Source organism: Pelodiscus sinensis, chromosome 2, assembly GCF_049634645.1.
Source record: "Pelodiscus sinensis isolate JC-2024 chromosome 2, ASM4963464v1, whole genome shotgun sequence".
Classification (NCBI taxonomy): domain Eukaryota; kingdom Metazoa; phylum Chordata; order Testudines; family Trionychidae; genus Pelodiscus; species Pelodiscus sinensis.
The window spans coordinates 78,283,787-78,298,116 of record NC_134712.1 but is presented as its reverse complement, the minus strand read 5'-3'; the positions used below and the strand labels follow the sequence as shown (position 1 = coordinate 78,298,116).

The following is a 14,330-nucleotide window of genomic DNA, read 5'->3' as shown; positions in this document are numbered from 1 at the left end:
ACTGTCATCTAATTATAATACACCTATGTTATTTATTTAAAATAAATGGTTTTCTTCCCTGTTTTTCTCTGTATTGATGCCAATAAAAGGCAAACCTTTTACACTAGTGCATCTTCTACATATGTAGTGAAAGATAATTGAGAATAAGATCTTGCTGTAGGTGACATGGATATATCATACCCCCAGCCCTTGATAAATTATTTTGCTGGAGGCTACATCATTCTATTAAAGTAGTATGATGAGAGTTGATTGAAGCGTGAATAATTTACCATCTATAAAGCCTAACTGAACTGAGTTGAGCTACAGCATGTTGGGCTAGCCTTTGATGCAGACTGGTTGGACAGGTTCCTGGTCTGCTGAGGAACCGGTTTGACAGGCCTATTATGCCAACAAATTCTGGTATGATTCCATGTTCTACAGAATGTAGAAACCTGCCCAGCCAGTTAAATGAAAGACATATTAGGTTATCCATTGCACATTGTATGTATCTTAGGTACAGCAGATCTCTTCTCAGCATTCCCTAGTGTGGTCCACAGTCTGATATTTATGCCTGAGATTTATAACTTGAGGAAAAGTCAGCAGGAAATATTCAGCATTCCCAATCAAGAACAGAACTTTTCACACTTAAAAAAAGGTGAGTTTTAAAAGTCTTTTTAAAATGTTGAACTTGGGTAAGAAACCCAATTTAGAAAATCAATGTTACCACATTTAACTTAAAGATGTAGAGTTGCTGTTTCTTTTAATGCATCTAAATACCACTAACTCCAGCTTCGGTGGTTGTTGGTGACAACATTTTTGTATGTATAACTTTTGACACTTCTCTATGTAGCTGAACATCAGCTGTTCTGCCTATATAATATTTAATAGAGAGTGTCATCTATTAGACTAAATGCAGGAGTGGGAGACAAGTACTCCCTGAATCCCTATCGAGGTTCTGCAATTTACTTGGTGGGGGACTTGGAAAAGTCACTTATTTCTCTGTGTTAGTTTTCTTATTTGTAAAATGTGGTGATAATATCTAACTGTACTTTGCCACAATGGCCCTGTGCTATACAAGCACACAGGGTTGATACTGTTATATTGCTTCTTAGACCAACTTTAAAACTTTCCAGTTTTATGGAATAAGTTAATTCAAAAAGCTTGAGTTAGAATAACCATAACTGACTTAGTGGTCAACGTTAAGAAGCCTGCTGTTTCTTATATGTAAGACACTTACTTATTACACATCACAACATATTTAAAGTAATTCACAGTTGCAATATAAATAAAGCCCAAGTCAGAACTCCAGATTCATACAGCCCTGAAAATTGTGAGTGTCTGGAATCTGAGTATATTCACAGGTTGTGTCACATAAGAAGAATAAAAACAGTATAGAAAACAAAGGCTTATGGAATCTGGTCACTGATTAACTGCTGGCGCTCAGAAGTACTTAGCTGAATAGAAAGGAATGAAGACAGGTTTTGTCATGCCTGTTAGGACAAATAAGTCTTAAGCTGAAGTAAATGTGAATCTTCCTATCATCTATGTAACTTTACTTTTGAAAACAATCCTAAAACCACTTCCCTGTCCCTGGGAAGCTTATTTGAGTGTATCTTTAGAGAAATAACTACAGGTCTTACATGAGATCTAGTGAAACTTTTGTACCTAGTGGACTCTGTTTTGGAGCAGTTTATGGGAATGAGCTATACAGAGAATAGGAGAATTGAAAATAATCTCACAACAGGAATTCTCATCCTAGCGAATGTTTACTACATTGGAACTCCAGGTTGATATAAAAGTGAACAGTTATCTTTATTACTCTGTGATAGAATGTCAGTAAATAGGTGTCCTGAACATCACAAAAAATGCTGTGAATGGCAGGATGACCTGACCTTCTCGTTGGCAGCACCATGTCTTCTTGATAAAACAAGATGTTTTCTCCAAAGTGCGGGGAAAATGGAACAGCAAAAGGAAACGCTTCTCAGTCTCCTGGAGTGTAAGAATACTGTTTAGAAAAATTTATTCATTTTTAGAGGCTAAAAAATCTGTAAGTGTCCTTGCTGCTGAAAAAATTGTAAAAACATTAAGGGAATCTGTATATTAAGAATATTTTTCCAAAAATATAAATATTATGCCTATAGGCTACGTCTACATTGGCATGATTTTGCACAAGAACTCTTCTGTGGAAGTGTTCTTGTGCAAAAACTCTTCCAGAAGAGTGTCTACACTGGCATGTGCCTTTGCACAAGAGATGTGCTTTTGCGCAAGAACATCCATGCCAGTGTAGATGCTCTCTTGCGCAAGAAAGCTCCGATGGCCATTTTAATCATAGGGCTTTCTTGCACAAGAAATTCATGTTACCTGTCTAAACTGGCCTCTTACGCAAGAACAGTTGCGCAAGAGGGCTTATTCCTGAGCGGGAGCATCATAGTTCTTGCGCAAGAAGCACTGATTTCATACATTAGAATGTCAGTGTTCTTGCGCAAGAACTCGCGGCCAGTGTAGACAGTGTAGGCACTACAAAATCTTGCCAATGTAGACACAGCCATAGTGTTGGGTGGTAAGTTCACAAAGCACTTTTTCCGGAAAAGCATCCATGGCCAATGTAGACGAGCTTTTCCGGAAAAAAAGTCCCGATCGTCATTTTCGCAATCGGGGTTTTTTTGCGGAAAAGACTACTGTGCTGTCTACACTGGCCCTTTTCCGGAACAGTTTTTCCGGAAAAGGACTTTTGCCCAAACGGGAGCAGCATAGTTTTTCCGGAAATACACTGACAATTTTACAGTAGATCGTCGTCATTGCTTTTCCGGAAAAGCAAGTGGCCCGGTGTAGACACAGCCCTCTAGTTTATGGCAATTGCATGGCATTATTTTCTAGTAGACACATCATAGTGATGAGTGCTGTATAGATAAATCAGTGGTTTTCTTGTTCCACTTTAGGTAAGTAAGGGTATGTCTGCACTACAAAGAAGATTGAAGCTGCCACTGTTTATCTTTCAGGGTTCAAATTAGCTAGTCTAGTGAAGACATGCTAATTTGAACTGAGAGGAGCACTCCGGTCAATGTGGGTAGTCCTGCTTCCACAAGGATTAAGGGAAGTTGAAGGGAGAGTGTTCTCCCTTTCACTTCCTGCAGTGTGGACAGCTCCAATAGTCGAGTTAAGGTACTTTGAATTCAACTACGCAATTAACGAAGATGAAGTTGCACACCGTAATTCAACCTTATCCCATAGTACAGAGTAGGCATACCCTAAACTTGCAAAGTGCAGAGCACTGTTTGTGTAGTACTGAGCATGCTCAACTTCCATCGCAGTCAGAACCTAGCCTTCAACTCTTTAAATTCCCTATCTGTTAAATAACAGTGGTAAAACTTTGCAAGGTTGTTCTAAGGTGTAATTAATTAATTAATATCTCCCAAGCATTTTCAGATCCTTAGATGTCAACCACAATAGAAGTTCAAAGTATTATTATTGTGTTCTCCTCACAGCCGTGTATTACTTGTATATGCCTGCAGCACTGTTATATTGAAATGGCTATCATCAAGCAGAGTTCACACTGTAATATACTCTATAGTTTTGAGGGGGTTACCTTATAGACTATAAATTACGCCAGTAGCCCTTCATTTTCCAAAGTTAGAGCACTAGAACACAGTACAGTTTAAAAATTCCAATTAAATAAATCAGACTTTCAAATGATACTTTCCCACTCATTCAGAGTGCCTTTTTTTGGTTTGAGGGTTTTTTTGGACAGGTGAAAGGGAATGTTCCCTGTAAGCTGAGTGCTTGGGAGGCCACCCAGGAGAGAGTCAGGTGCCACCCAGCTGATTAGTAGAGCATCCATAGTCAGCAGCATGTGTTTCTATTTGTGGTGCACATCATGCCTCAGTGCACCTTACAAAATGTATTCTGCACGTGGATGGAAAAATTAGAGGGAATATTGGTGTGAGAGTGATGGAAAGGTAAGTATTATATAGTGGAGTAGGTTTTCCTGTTAAAGTTCTAACATCTTAATAAAGGATGAGAGTAAATGTTTATGATTTTGCAAAGCTGGGGTAAATCAAATCTGCCATTAGAACAACTGCACAGTAACATATTTTGCACTTTTGATTCTTCTCTCTGGTCTGTGTCTGATGTTAACATACACTATTATTACCAAAATCTGTCACTCTTCTACTTAGTCTTTGGATGAGGCATGCTTGCCAAATATTCCAAGTTAAGCTCCAATGGTAAGACAGAGGAATAATAATTGTGTAATCAATGAAGAGGATCAAACTGGTAAGGAAAAATGGGGATACGATAATGTAAATGGTTAACCAGTGAGCCTGGGCTTATTGGTAAACCTTCATGGTTACTTGCAGCTTTGCCTATTCCCCGTTGCCTCTATATCAGAGACAGCAGAGTGGGGGTTGAGCAGACAGTGTTGTCACCACTGGCTCCCACTTGCCACTCCACCCCAATGCAGCAGCACTCGGGGAATGGGAGCAGGCAGTGCTGCAGGAACCAGGACTTGCAGAGAGCCAGCTTAAAAGCTGCCTCCCCTCCACTTTACATGTAAACACATTTTAAAATCCCTACTCCTGGCAGCAGCTTTCACCTCTCACACTGATGGAGTAATTATGCTGATGAGACAGTCTCTCCCGTTCGTATAATGCATCTCCACCAACAGCATTATAGCATGGTAGTATTAACTTGCCCTTTGCTTTAAAAGTAATTATGGATCTGGTCCATCTAGCAAGTATAGTTATTCCTACCTTAAGTAATCACATTGAAATCACTGTAATAAGTGCTACACTTGGCATTGAGTATGTTCAGGTCTGGGTACTACATAACTGTAGGCTGATGATGCTACCTATCAGTGTTGGTAATGTAGGGCACATCTAAACTACATTCCTCTTTCGAAAGAGAAATGTAAATGAAGCCAATCAAAAACTCAAATGAAGCGTGGATTTACAAATCTTGTACTTCATTTGCATAATCGTGTGAGCATTTTTTCAAAAAAGGGTTTTTCAAAAAAGAAACTGCAGTGTAGATGGAGTTTTGGGGGGGAAAAAAACTTTTTCGAAAGAACCTGTACTCCTGAAAAAATGAATACAGGTTCTTTCAAAAAAGGGTTTTTATTTTTCCCCAAAAGAATCCCATCTAGACTGTGGTTTCTTTCTTGAAAAACTCTTTTTCGAAGAAGCACTCTCACGCGATTATGCAAATTAAGCACGAGATTTGTAAGTCCTCACTTCATTTGAATTTTCGATCGGCTTCATTTACATTCCTTTTGAAAGAGGAATGTAGTTTAGATGTGCCCGTAAAGTCCTATGACTTATGTTCATTAAACTGGCATGATATAACTCATTCCTAAGGCATGTGGACAGGGAGGGAACACCCATCCAGCATTTTCTCTGTCCATGTTTGTCCACTGTGCTAGAAAGAAAAATTGAAAAACTGATGCTGACTTGTCTTCAAAAGTGCTTGGAAAAACCCTGGAATAGAATCAAATGATGGTGGTGGAATCACTCCTTCCACCAGGAGCAACTGCTGTCAGTACCAGAGAGCTGGAAACAAGAACTCTATCTATCTGCTGCTTAACAGAGGAAATTGAGTGGCTCAGCGATTGCCAGTTTCTAGTCTGCTTGGTCAAATGCCATCTGCTGTTTCCATCACTTGATGGTTTGGTGATCTCAGTCCAATGCCCTGTGGAAAAAGACTAGCTACAAAAGCACCAATAGAACTGAGATTAATGGACATCCTTATGGACTGTCTTAATAGAAAGACCAAAGTATTAATTGGCCTGGAAAATGAATTACATATTTACCTTGGAGGTGGATCCTCCAGGTCAGGGAGGTCAAAACACACTGGAAGTGCAGTGGGAAGAAATGTACTTAACTTATGTGGATAAATAGAGTATTTCATTTGCTAGAGTGGTTGAGCCAGTGGCTTTTATGAGCACTAACATGCATACACACCTTTTAAAGTCAAAAGAAAGCATTTTAAAGGGCAAAATAAAATTCAAATGTGGATTTTTCCAGTTACTTAAGATATGTAATTCAAAGTTGTTAATTTTTCCATGTAAATTTAAGTTAATAAAAGCAAGGAATTCTGAGTTACCTGCCATAGCTGTACTGCACCCTCACCTTATCTATAGGTCCACGTAATGTTCTAAGAATGCCTACTAAACATTCATGCAGCACCTAAGCTACTGGTGCAATAACAGGCTTTTCATTATATTAGTGCTTCTAGGACCAATGAAAGAATAGTATTTCAACTAATAGCTTGACAAAATTGTTGGTAAATCCACCCAGTAACAAGGATACTAATATCTACTGTATATTTGAGAGACTATGTCTATGGGTATTTCTACACTAGCCCCCTAGTTCGATCTAGGGAGGCTAATGAAAGTGACCAAAATTGCAAATGAAGCACGGGATTTAAATATCCCGAGCTTCATTAGCATGTCCCCGGCCGGTCGCCATTTTAGAAATTGACTAGCCCGAAGAAACTGCCCGTGTCTACACGTGGCAGTGAAATGGGATTCCGAATTAAAGCCCTAAATCGAATTAGCTGTTATTCCTCCTGGAATGAAGTTTAACAGCTAATTCGATTTAGGGCTTTAATTCGGAATCCCATTTCACTGCCCCGTGTAGACACAGGCAGTTACTTCGGGCTAGTCAATTTCTAAAATGGCGACTGGCCGTGAACATGCTAATGAAGCGTGGGATATTTAAATCCCGTGCTTCATTTGCAATTTTGGTCGTTCTCATTAGCCTCCCTAGATTGAACTAGGGGGCTAGTGTAGACTTGCCCTGTGTGTCTGTTCAAAAACTGCTCCTAAATGTCTCAAAGGGGCAGCCGTGTTAGTCTGTAACTTTAAAAAAAAGAGTAGTCCTTTAGCTCCTTAGAGACTAACAAAAATATATATATGTATGACTCTGAGTATCATGAGCTTTTGTGGGCACAACCCTGAAGAAGTGCATTGTGCCCACAAAACTACGAAATTTTGGTATGTAGCTTCCTCTTATCATACCTTAAAGCAAGGTCAGAGTTTGCTTGCATCAAGAAAATGAGGGGTGCCTGGAATGGAACTGCTTCTCATAAAACCATACAGAAAAAGAGACAGAATCACTAGGCAGGTGAAATGGGCTGCCAGGGGGAGGGTGCCTCTCCCCAGTCTGGGACAACCCAAACCCTAAGCCTCTCCCCACCAGCTACCTTTTAGGGAGGGTGCTGAACCTCACCCTGCCCCGATTTGCATGGGAGTATTGCTGGCTGTTCCCGTTAGTCAGGAAGCAAGGGGAAAGTGCAGTTTTCTGCATTCCTCACTTTGGCTGGGGAGCACAGGGAACAGACAAACCTGAACCTGCCCAAGCCAGGGGACATGCACCCCTCCTCTAGCTGTGCCTGCTGGAGCTGCAGTAACCACAGAGAGGTGCTTCACACCTGGCCCCATGCTGCTGCAGTCAGAGAGAGCTGGGGTACTCCTCTTTCTCCTCTGGGCAGCTTGCATATTGAACTCCTCATCCCCAGCCCCACCTCAGAGGAACAATTCAAATGAAGCATGTACATTTTCATTTTCTTTTCCAAAAATCAAGTTAAGGACACCAGATAAATCTTCTAGTTAACCTATAACTGATAACTAACAGATCCATATTAACAGCAAGAGTAAACATCTTAGACCAGAGAGCACTCAACATTGGTATTTAACTAAATTCCACCTCCTGTTTCTGAGTTGTTTTTAGATAAGTATTCTAACACCAAGGTTAATGTGTCATGCAAAGGGTTCCTTTGTAATCTGGACATGGGCCATGAGTCCACAGAAACTTTTTAATCTGTTCAAGTGCAACAATGCTGGTCTGTTTTCCCACAGTTTTATTGTCTAGGTTTGCATATTTACTTGTGTTAGATGAATGATATGGCGTTCCAGTTAAACTAATTAATGTAAACTTCTAGTGTAAATTAATTTGGAATACCATGCTTTTCAGTAATGTAATTACTCAGGTACCTACTCAGTAAATTGTGGACAACTTTGTCACCATGGGTCAGATTTTTCTGCAGAAAATCGAATAAATGATTCATTAGTGGAAAGGTGATATGGGAGGGAAAATAATGTAATTTTCAAGCACTATTATACTTTAGTATCCGTTACTAAGAGTAACCCAAATTAAGTCAGTGCAGTTCAACTACCTTAAAAAACAGCAAGACTGCATCTAGACTGGCAAAGGAAAAACTTGCCAGCTGTCTATACTGGCCAGTTGAATTTCCGCAAGAACACTGACGATCTCATGTAAGATTGTCAGTGTTCTTGCGGAAATGCTATGCTGCTCCCGTTCGGGCAAAAGTGTAGACAATGCGGTATTGTTTTGCGCAAAAAAGCCCCGATTGCAAAAATGGCAATCGGGGCTTTCTTGCACAAAACCATGTCTAGATTGGCAAGGACACTTTTCCGCAAAAAGTTCTTTTGCGGAAAAGCGTCCGTGCCAATCTAGATGCTCTTTTCCGCAAATGCTTTTAACGGAAAAACTTTTCTGTTAAAAGCATTTGCAGAAAATCATGCCAGTCTAGACGTAGCCTAAGGGTACATCTAAACTACATGCTATTTTTGAAAGATATGCAAATTCTGCAGGAATTTGCATATCTTCTTCCGATCTCACTTTTGAAAGTGAAAGTAGTCTGGATGTGGTTTTTTTTTTCAGGAAAAAAACCCTTTTTCGGAAAAAAAAAATCCCACATAACCTTCATTTTTTAAAGAAGATTTTTTTTCAGAAAAAGGGGAGTTTTCTGAAAAAAATGCATCCAGACTACTTTCGCTTTCGAAAGTGAGATCGGAAGAAGATATGCAAATTCCTGCAGAATTTGCATATCTGCTTTCGAAAATAGAACGTAACCTGAGAGAATTGGGACCAGACCTAGGCTGGTCTAGACATAGCCTGAGAGAATTGGGACCATGCAGCTAATAGGGAAAAACAACCTGCATAAGTTATTTGTAATTACAAATTTTAATAAAATAGTGATTTGTTCTGTTTATTGCAATGCTTTTTGCAGACCGCTATGTACTTCCCATCATAAACTTAGCAGATCAATTTCTGTTTTTAAAAATTCTACTGGGCCACTTAGATGCCTCTTTGCAGTATTAATTCATTAGCTATAAATATATACAGTAATTGGAAGGAAACAAATTCAGAATTAAGTTTGAATTTTACAGCTCACACTACATAATTGCACTACAAGGTTTTCTGCAAATATATGAACAGTGTCCTACTTCCATGAACTTTGAGAAGCACTTGAAACCTTTCTGTGAGAACTTTATTTTCTCATACTTAGGAGAAGTGAGACATAATTAATTTTACTAATCAGTTCACTTCTAAGAAATCTGAGTCCAAACATGACAATGTATAATTTTTCCTGAGCAGCTTTGTAGACTAAAACATGAGTATGACTTATAGTAGCATTAATGACTTAGCACTAAGGTGATTTTTTTTTATTGGTGCATATCAGAGATTAGCAAAAATTCAAGGATAGCTTTCTTTTTTCAGTATGCAGAAGCTGTCAGCAAAGTCCTGAACTCCTAGTCCTGGTCTTGAACTCTCAAAACTTGAAGACTTTAAAAGAAAAACATAGCATATTTCAGAAGGCTTTGAGATAAGGAATACACAAAAATCTCTACTATAGTAGCTGATGTGCTAAAGTCAAGTACAGTTTTGTTAAAGTTATTAAATGAACACTCTTTGAGAAGAAGGAAAATGGCTAGAAAGATTTTCAAAGACCTTGTAATAGGTATAGAAATGTAGCCGTGTTAGTCTGGTGTAGCTGAAGCAAAATACAGGACTATGTAGCACTTTAAAGACTAGTATAATCCTTATAGAGACTTTGTAATATTTTCAGCATCGTGGAAATTTAAAGCGTATGCATGTCAAGTCAGTTTCTATTATAATCTGACAATATTGCAGAAAGTATCTTGGTTTTAGATCTATTTGTGATGTAGATACTTTATCTCCATCTTTACTTTCTAGTGCAGCAATAGTCACACTGAGACTCCTAAGCGGCAAGAGGCTCAGCTCTTTGCAGCACATCATAATAAAACACTGATTTAATTATTAACCAATCACAATGCTTTTACTATGTTCTTAACGCCCTCTACTTTATAAAATAATTGGTCAGTCATTTTTCTGTGAGAACTGTATATAAAACTAAGCATTTCCCATCATACTATTTAAATATGGACATAAAGAACTATAGTAAATGATAAACTTAATAAACAACGAATAGTCTGGTAGCACTTTAAAGACTAACAAAACATGTTTCCTGTACAGACTAACTTGGCTACCCCCTAAGCTATAGTAAATTAAACAATGAATTCACAATACTGTGGCCGCTAGGTAATGCTGACCGCTAATATGATTTCAGACCCAGAGGTCTGAGTTTCACTGTTCTAGTGATTTAAGCATTCAAGTATGACACTGAGTAATTTAACAGTCCAAAGATGAAATAAGGTGAAAGAAGTAAAACCCAGTATTGAATACATTAAGACATATATAACTTGTGACAGACTCCTCCCCCACCCCGTGTTGTATGAAATGGACTTATGGACACAAATATAAATGATTCAAAGATGATTGGGACAAATTGCCTTATATAACCTATCAATCTCTGCATCATAATCCACTGGATCTGTTTGTCTTATTTTGGTGTAGATAGCATTCTTGTGTGTAAAATTAGACATATGGCATATAGAATGCTTTATGGTTTAAATGTGCAAAGGAAAGCTACCAAGGATGGTTCCAATGCTGGGATGCCTCAATGTCTGGACAATCATCTGTAAATTGCCTTTTTTGTCCTTAAGATTTAGCAGTGGTTGGTCTCAGGAAGCCACAGGACTTCCTACCTGGTAGGGACTGGCCAGGTAACTTCTCATACAAAAGTGCAAATTTTTAAAACAATGGGAAACTAGCAGGTATTTGGCTGGTTGGCATCCCACACCCAAGGAATGAACCAAAGACACCCCCCCCCCCCTCCGCCCCCGGAAAAAGAGACTTCCCTGGTTTGAAGGCTTAGCTGGGAAAGTAACAGTTTTAGGGTGAGTTTGTATTAAGGTTTCAGTGTTAGAATTAACTAAGTGTTTTCTGTTATCTTAAGTGTGTAATCTACTTTGCCTGTTCTCACTTATTACCACTTAAATGCTACTGCTTGTACTTAGTAAATAAAAGTGATGTTATCACCAAGCCCAGTGTAAATAATTGTTACCTGGGAGAGCAACCAGAGTGCACGTTCTCCTTTCATAGTTAAAGGGGGCTCACCAAGATAATTCATTTGGGATTCTGGTCCCACTGGGGGACTGGTATCCGGGAAGCCACTTCGAGCAGCAGGCTAGGGCGTGGGAGAGCAGGGAGCCCACCTGACAATCTTGCTCCAGCGCATATGAACCCCCGCACCCCCCCCCAACCCCCGCACCCCAACCCCCTCCCACTTCGCCAGCCGCCCTGCGACTCTGCTCTGTCGCCGTCTGGCCTGTACCCGTAAGGCCGCGGGGCTGGAGCAGAGCCCCTCGCGGGAGCTAACAAGCCGGGGGGAGGGGTGTCCCGGTGCTCTAGGGCCCGGGGCTCTTTCTGCTGTGCGGACATGAGTGGCGCCCCGCAGCCTTCATTGCAGGCTCCAAGGGGGCGGCTCTGCCTTGTCCTTCCTGCAACTGCCAGAGCCGCGGCACATACACGCGCTGGGGAGGCGGCACGCGCCCCTCCGTTCCGAGTATTACCCCCCCCCCTAGTGCTGGCCCAGAGCTGGGAGGAGTCTCGCGTGACTGGCCGGTCCCGAGGCGCCTGGGGGGTAGGGGGGGGGGAAGTGCCGCGCAGGCGCTTTCTGCGCTTTTCTCTTTCCCGCCGTTTGAGCCGAGTGGCCGGAGACCAACCAGCCGCCGCCAGGTAATGGCGCGCGCCCCTCCCTGGTAGTGCGATCCGCGCGCCGCTCCCGTGTCGCCGGCCCTGAGGCCGCCGGGAGCCGGGCGGGGCTGCTCTGACGCGCGGCGAGCGGGCTCGGGGCAGACCCGCGGCGAAGCTCCGTCCCCCAAACAGCCGCCAGAATCCAGCCGCCCCCCTGGTGCAAGCCCGGGCCCCGCCCCCCGAATCAGCCCCGCGGTACCGCCCCGTGCTCGCAAACCCGACCCCGAAATGCTTTAACCTTAACCTCCCCCCTCCCTCCCCGTGCCGCCTGTGACCCTGAAATCCTCCCTCCGCCCCGCTCCCACTGGTAGGGTGCAGGCAGTGCCCGTCACTGCAGGTAAGGGAGGGGGACTGACAGGGCTGCAAATGCAGGTGTCCCTCTTCGGCTCTTGTGAAACACCCGCTTCTTTCACCTGGGAGGAGAGCGATGGGTCCTCTTTGCGCAGCTTTGGTGGCTATACAAGCTGTATGCGCTCCAGGGTGTGTGTGGGGAGGGAGAGGGGGAGAATTCACCCCATTAGTAGATGACTCCATCTCACACGCTTGTTCTTTCAGCTTTTATCAGTAGATTCCCTATCCTCCTTTGCTTAAGAAATCTCAGGTCACCTTTATGAAACAATTAAAATTAAAATTAAATACCTCTGCAAGCAGAGCCACACTCATTGATTTTCCTCCCCCTCTTCCCAAAACTTCCTTGTCGTGTTCACTACCTGGGGTATATATGCAGTTAAAAATTGCGTCCATCTAAAAGTAATAGACTTGGCTCCAAAGATAAGCTGTAAAAACGTACCACCTACTTCATGAGGTTTTCATGATGACCTTAAAGCTGATGGACTCAGACTAAGGCTGTGGCTTATGTACCATTTTTCTGCAAAAATGTCGACTGTCAACTACATGATTAACTGATAAACCCAGGCTTATTGGTTAATCCTGTAAATGACATGCATTTCTATCCCCCCCCCCCCTTCTCCCCAGCTGCCTCTGTATCAGAGGCAGCAAGGTGAGGAAGTATGAGCTGGTGCCTGTGGGGAGCTGGCTTTTAAGTCAGTTCCCCAGGAGCACCAGAGCCATTCCCCCCCACACTCCCACCTCTGATAAATAGGGAGCATCATGAAGGGTGACGGGCGGGAGCTGATACATGTAAGGAGCCAGCTTTCAAACTGGCTTTCTGTGTGTGCCACTCTGGACCTGCACCACAGACCTGCCTCTCTCTCCCCCTCCCCTTATTGCCTCCTACAGAGGTGGGGAGGAGGTAGGCAGGAGTTGCCTCTCCCCACACTGCTGTCTCTATCAGAGGCAACAGCATGGGAGGAGTAGGGGAGGCTGCTGCGGAACAGTTCCTGTTCACAGCGGTCCAAGCTGTGTCAAAGGCAGCAGTGCAGGACAGCAGGTGGAGCCGATCTTTGCAGAGAGCTGGTTTTTAAACTGACTCCCCTTGTGACCAGTTCCCATCTGCCATCCGTGCTGCTGCCTCTGATAGAGATGTAGCACTATGGGGTGGCAGGGAGCCCCCTGAGAGTGCGCTCCAGGCCCCACCCTAGCGGACTATCAAACAGTCATGTAAACAATAAAATGTGATGTTAGATCACGACTATTCAATTGCACGTGATCTAACATCCCTACTGCTGGGAGACCTTGTATAGACTAGGGATGTTAAATCACATGTAATTGAATAGTCGTGATTTAACATCACGTTTTAGTGGTTACATGACTATTTGATAGTCCCCGAGGGTGAGACCAGCAGTCACTGCGCTCCTGGCCCCGCTCCCGGGGAGCCCCGGCCACCCCAATTTGCTGCCTCTCTATGAGAGTGGGGTGGCAGGTGGGAGCTGGTCTGTGAGAGAAGGCAGTTTAAAAACGCCACTTGCCATCCTGTGCTGCTGCCTCTGATACAGAGGTTGCTTTGCTGCAGCCACCCTCCCCCTGCACTGCTGCCTCTGTAGGAAGCAGCAAGGGGTTGGGACAGCCAAGTCTGCGGCGCCAGCACGCATGGGGAGTCTGCTTGAAAGCTGGCTCCCTGTGCGTATCTGCTCTCGCCCTTTCTCGCCCCCCCTCCCCCCGCCCTGCTGCCACTCTATCTGAGGAAGCGGAGCAGGAGTGGGGGGCTGGTGGATCTGATGCTTGTGGGGAGTTGGCTTTTAAATCAGCTCCTCACAGGCTCCTGTTGCCCCCTTCCCTCTTGCTGCTTCTGATACAGAAAGATATAGAGGCAGCAAGGGGGAGTTAGTGTAGTTGACAGGATTAACCGATAAGCCCAGGCTTATTGTTTCATCATGTACTCATCTACACTTTGAAATCCCTAGTATAGACAAGTTTCTTGTGGCTTCCAGCACTTTGTGGTTTAGCTGTCCACAGAAGTCTCAGCAGCATCATGGCGTTATGAAAGTTACTGGCTGCAAAAGCTTTTCTTAAGCTAGTGCACTCCAAAATTGG

General features: G+C 42.8%; 1 protein-coding gene and 1 long non-coding RNA gene across 7 annotated transcripts in view; one reads left to right on the top strand and one right to left on the bottom strand.

Annotated features, from left to right (window-relative positions):
• The first annotated feature begins 444 nt into the window (after window positions 1-444).
• Window positions 445-14,330, top strand: part of RBBP8 (RB binding protein 8, endonuclease) — a 114,612-nt gene continuing 100,726 nt past the window's right edge. For 3 of the 6 annotated variants that reach the window (XM_075920889.1, XM_075920888.1, XM_075920884.1), the window contains exon 1: window positions 11,759-11,879. The gene's annotated coding sequence lies outside the window, so the exon portion shown is untranslated. Of the gene's footprint in view, window positions 635-11,735; window positions 11,880-14,330 lie in introns of those variants that run through there. The other 3 variants (XM_075920885.1, XM_075920886.1, XM_075920887.1) reach the window with 2 other exon arrangements.
• LOC142827105 (uncharacterized) lies at window positions 9,428-11,697 on the bottom strand. Its single transcript, XR_012901528.1, has 2 exons — window positions 11,206-11,697; window positions 9,428-9,563 (listed from the first exon to the last, which is right to left on the bottom strand). It is a non-coding gene; the product is annotated as an uncharacterized LOC142827105 (long non-coding RNA).